Genomic DNA, 6,000 nt, shown 5'->3' with positions numbered 1-6,000 from the left:
TATATAAATATAGCTGCAAGCAGCGATTACGGGCCCAAGCCGGTGGCAGCGCCAGCCCGGTGCCTTTAGTGTAACTAAAGGCACCAGGGTGGCGGTGCCACCGGCTTGGGCCCGTAATCGCTGCTTGCAGCTATATTTATATATATAATATATATATATTTATTTATTATTATTATTATATTACTACCTTTTGGGCACTTTTGGGTCTCTTAACGTGCTCAAAAACTCTTGAAACTTTGCACAAATGTCAGAACCCGCGGCCATTAGAGCTGGACTGAAGCTGGTACCCGGGCGTGGCAGGAGGGCTCGACAGCGCCCCCTGGAACGCGGTCCAAAAACTTGGTCCATAAATCAAACACGCTTGCGTGGAATAATATGAAACTCGGTACACTTATAGATCTCATCGGTTCATATATCCTTCGTGCTCTGACTTTTTACCCCAGCCCAACAGGAAGTCGGCTATTTGGCGTAGTTTAAAAAACACATGCAATGGAATTTAAAATACTCCTCCTAGACGATTCAACCAATCACCACGAAACTCGGTGTGCATGAAGTCAAGACATGGAGGATGAAAAATTGCCAGGGGATTTTTGATATCTCGAACGCTTTGGCCGTGGCGAGGAAACAAATTTATGGCGAATATTGGAAACAGGAAGTGTGTTATAACATCCTCATACATTAATTGATCTTGATGAAACTTCAGCAGTGTGTTCGTTGTAAGAGGCCGATCACATGGATGTGACTATTGTGAGTCAAAGTTATAGCGCCACCAACTGGCAGCAGGAAGTGTGTCACTTTCAAAATGCTTTGAATTCACCCTCTTATTTTTACCCGATTTGCTTCAAACTTTATGTGTATAATGTAAACACACGGCAGATGTAGACATGTGAAAGAATTATTGATATCTTAAATACTGTTGCCATGGCAACGCTTTAAACTTTTATATTCTTTTTGGGTGCATTTGAGGCTCTTAACATGCTTCAAATTGCATGAAACTCAACATGCATATCAGATTTATTAGGTACTAGGCATGTGTGAAGTTTCAGAAACGGGCGCGGTGGAGGGGCTCAGTAGCGCCACCTTTAGTCAAAAATGGGATATTAGTTTTACCTACAGTAACAAAAATCGGTATTTATATTTATCTCCCCGAGCCGGACAACTTTCTAATTTACAGTCATTAGCTCCGACCAACAGGAAGTCAGATATTTTGGTTTGAATGTGATTTGATGGGAATTTTGCCAGTCTCTCTCAGTGTCTGTGTGTGTGAGAGAGGAGGGGGGCTTTATTTTAACCCTTTCTCTGCTGTGTGGGACTTCTCGGGCACTTTTGGGGCCCTTAACGTGCTCGAAAACTCTTGAAACTTTGCACACAGGTCAGAACCTGCGGCCATCAGGGCTGGGCTGAAGCTGGTACCCGGGCGTGGCAGGGGAGCTCAACAGCGCCCCCTTGAACGTGGTCCGAAAAACTTGGTCCATATATCAAACACGTTTGCATGTAATAATATGAAACTCGGTACACATATAGATTTAATCGGGCCGAACAACTTTCGTGCTCTAAGTTTTATGTCAGTCCAACAGGAAGTCGGCTATTATGGGCTGTATGAAAATGCATGCCCCTGGAATTTGATATACTCGTCCAAGAAAAATTATCCTATCGCCACCAAACTCGGTCAGCATGAAGTCAAGACATTGAGGACGCTAAATTGCGGACGGATTTTTGATATCTCGAACGGTTTGGCCGTGGCGAGGAAACGAAGTTATGGCGAGAAAAGAAAAACACAATGTGTTATAACGTCTTCATACATTTATTGATCTTGATGAAACTTCAGCAGTGTGTTTGTTGTAAGAGGGCGATCACATGGATGTGACTATTGTGAGTCAAAGTTATAGCGCCACCAACTGGCAGCAGGAAGTGTGTTACTTTCAAGATACTTTTGACTAAAGTGGGTGGGTTATTTTTACCTACAGTCAAAAAACTCGGTCTGTATATTGTGCTTATCGATCCGGACAACTTTCTAATTTATAGTCATTAGCTCCGACCAACAGGAAGTCAGATATTTTGGTTTGAATGTGGTTTTGTCTCTCTCTGACAGAGTTCCCCCTGCCATTCTCTGTGTGTGTGTGTGTGTGTGGGGGGGGAGGGAGGGAGGGAGGGAGGGCACACACACAGACAGCCCCCCCCTTTTCTGTGTGTGTTTGGAGGGGAGCAGAAAGACTCACACTGATGCAAGCTCTAAAGCAGACTTCTTCTCGACAGTCAAAGCGGGGTTACGTTATTGCCCGTCGTGCACAGGAACCCGAAAGGCAACGGGGTGGCGGCTTTTTTTATATATATATATATATATATATATATATATATATATATATATATATATATATATATATATATATATATATAAATAAATATAGCTGCAAGCAGCGATGGAGGGCCCAAGCCGGTGGCAGCGCCAGCCCGGTGCCTTTAGTGTAACTAAAGGCACCAGGGTGGCGGTGCCACCGGCTTGGGCCCGTAATCGCTGCTTGCAGCTATATTTAGGGCCCAAGCCTTGAAAAGGCGAAGGCCCTATTGTTTTCCTTCGGATTATTATTATTATTATTATTATTATTATTATTATTATTATTATTATTATTATTATTATTATTTTTCTTACGACTATTCGGGCACTTTTGGGTCTCTTAACGTGCTCAAAAACTCTTGAAACTTTGCACAAATGTCAGAACCCGCGGCCATTAGAGCCGGACTGAAGCTGGTACCCGGGCGTGGCAGGGGGGCTCGACAGCGCCCCCTGGAACGGGGTCCGAAAACTTGGTCCATAAATCAAACACGCTTGCGTGGAATAATATGAAACTCGGTACACTTATAGATCTCATCGGTTCATATATCCTTCGTGCTCTGACTTTTTACCCCAGCCCAACAGGAAGTCGGCTATTTGGCGTAGTTTAAAAAACACATGCAATGGAATTTAAAATACTCCTCCTAGACGATTCCACCAATCACCACGAAACTCGGTGTGCATGAAGTCAAGACATGGAGGATGAAAAATTGCCAGGGGATTTTTGATATCTCGAACGCTTTGGCCGTGGCGAGGAAACAAATTTATGGCGAATATTGGAAACAGGAAGTGTGTTATAACATCCTCATACATTAATTGATCTTGATGAAACTTCAGCAGTGTGTTCGTTGTAAGAGGCCGATCACATGGATGTGACTATTGTGAGTCAAAGTTATAGCGCCACCAACTGGCAGCAGGAAGTGTGTCACTTTCAAAATGCTTTGAATTCACCCTCTTATTTTTACCCGATTTGCTTCAAACTTTATGTGTATAATGTAAACACACGGCAGATGTAGACATGTGAAAGAATTATTGATATCTTAAATACTGTTGCCATGGCAACGCTTTAAACTTTTATATTCTTTTTGGGTGCATTTGAGGCTCTTAACATGCTTCAAATTGCATGAAACTCAACATGCATATCAGATTTATTAGGTACTAGGCATGTGTGAAGTTTCAGAAACGGGCGCGGTGGAGGGGCTCAGTAGCGCCACCTTTAGTCAAAAATGGGATATTAGTTTTACCTACAGTAACAAAAATCGGTATTTATATTTATCTCCCCGAGCCGGACAACTTTCTAATTTACAGTCATTAGCTCCGACCAACAGGAAGTCAGATATTTTGGTTTGAATGTGATTTGATGGGAATTTTGCCAGTCTCTCTCAGTGTCTGTGTGTGTGAGAGAGGAGGGGGGCTTTATTTTAACCCTTTCTCTGCTGTGTGGGACTTCTCGGGCACTTTTGGGGCCCTTAACGTGCTCGAAAACTCTTGAAACTTTGCACACAGGTCAGAACCTGCGGCCATCAGGGCTGGGCTGAAGCTGGTACCCGGGCGTGGCAGGGGAGCTCAACAGCGCCCCCTTGAACGTGGTCCGAAAAACTTGGTCCATATATCAAACACGTTTGCATGTAATAATATGAAACTCGGTACACATATAGATTTAATCGGGCCGAACAACTTTCGTGCTCTAAGTTTTATGTCAGTCCAACAGGAAGTCGGCTATTATGGGCTGTATGAAAATGCATGCCCCTGGAATTTGATATACTCGTCCAAGAAAAATTATCCTATCGCCACCAAACTCGGTCAGCATGAAGTCAAGACATTGAGGACGCTAAATTGCGGACGGATTTTTGATATCTCGAACGGTTTGGCCGTGGCGAGGAAACGAAGTTATGGCGAGAAAAGAAAAACACAATGTGTTATAACGTCTTCATACATTTATTGATCTTGATGAAACTTCAGCAGTGTGTTTGTTGTAAGAGGGCGATCACATGGATGTGACTATTGTGAGTCAAAGTTATAGCGCCACCAACTGGCAGCAGGAAGTGTGTTACTTTCAAGATACTTTTGACTAAAGTGGGTGGGTTATTTTTACCTACAGTCAAAAAACTCGGTCTGTATATTGTGCTTATCGATCCGGACAACTTTCTAATTTATAGTCATTAGCTCCGACCAACAGGAAGTCAGATATTTTGGTTTGAATGTGGTTTTGTCTCTCTCTGACAGAGTTCCCCCTGCCATTCTCTGTGTGTGTGTGTGTGTGTGGGGGGGGAGGGAGGGAGGGAGGGAGGGCACACACACAGACAGCCCCCCCCTTTTCTGTGTGTGTTTGGAGGGGAGCAGAAAGACTCACACTGATGCAAGCTCTAAAGCAGACTTCTTCTCGACAGTCAAAGCGGGGTTACGTTATTGCCCGTCGTGCACAGGAACCCGAAAGGCAACGGGGTGGCGGCTTTTTTTATATATATATATATATATATATATATATATATATATATATATATATATATATATATATATATATATATATATATATAAATAAATATAGCTGCAAGCAGCGATGGAGGGCCCAAGCCGGTGGCAGCGCCAGCCCGGTGCCTTTAGTGTAACTAAAGGCACCAGGGTGGCGGTGCCACCGGCTTGGGCCCGTAATCGCTGCTTGCAGCTATATTTAGGGCCCAAGCCTTGAAAAGGCGAAGGCCCTATTGTTTTCCTTCGGATTATTATTATTATTATTATTATTATTATTATTATTATTATTATTATTATTATTATTTTTCTTACGACTATTCGGGCACTTTTGGGTCTCTTAACGTGCTCAAAAACTCTTGAAACTTTGCACAAATGTCAGAACCCGCGGCCATTAGAGCCGGACTGAAGCTGGTACCCGGGCGTGGCAGGGGGGCTCGACAGCGCCCCCTGGAACGGGGTCCGAAAACTTGGTCCATAAATCAAACACGCTTGCGTGGAATAATATGAAACTCGGTACACTTATAGATCTCATCGGTTCATATATCCTTCGTGCTCTGACTTTTTACCCCAGCCCAACAGGAAGTCGGCTATTTGGCGTAGTTTAAAAAACACATGCAATGGAATTTAAAATACTCCTCCTAGACGATTCCACCAATCACCACGAAACTCGGTGTGCATGAAGTCAAGACATGGAGGATGAAAAATTGCCAGGGGATTTTTGATATCTCGAACGGTTTGGCCGTGGCGAGGAAACGAATTTATGGCGAATATTGGAAACAGGAAGTGTGTTATAACATCCTCATACATTAACTGATCTTGATGAAACTTCAGCAGTGTGTTCGCTGTAAGAGGCCGATCACATGGATGTGACTATTGTGAGTCAAAGTTATAGCGCCACCAACTGGCAGCAGGAAGTGTGTCACTTTCAAAATGCTTTGAATTCACCCTCTTATTTTTACCCGATTTGCTTCAAACTTTATGTGTATAATGTAAACACACGGCAGATGTAGACCTGTGAAAGAATTATTGATATCTTAAATACTGTTGCCATGGCAACGCTTTAAACTTTTATATTCTTTTTGGGTGCATTTGAGGCTCTTAACATGCTTCAAATTGCATGAAACTCAACATGCATATCAGATTTATTAGGTACTAGGCATGTGTGAAGTTTCAGAAACGGGCGCGGTGGAGGGGCT

The sequence above is a fragment of the Phoxinus phoxinus genome (genome assembly GCF_949152265.1).
Source record: "Phoxinus phoxinus genome assembly, chromosome: 6".
Lineage (NCBI taxonomy): Eukaryota > Metazoa > Chordata > Actinopteri > Cypriniformes > Leuciscidae > Phoxinus > Phoxinus phoxinus.
The sequence above is the reverse complement of the archived record's forward strand: the minus strand, read 5'-3'. Positions refer to the sequence as shown.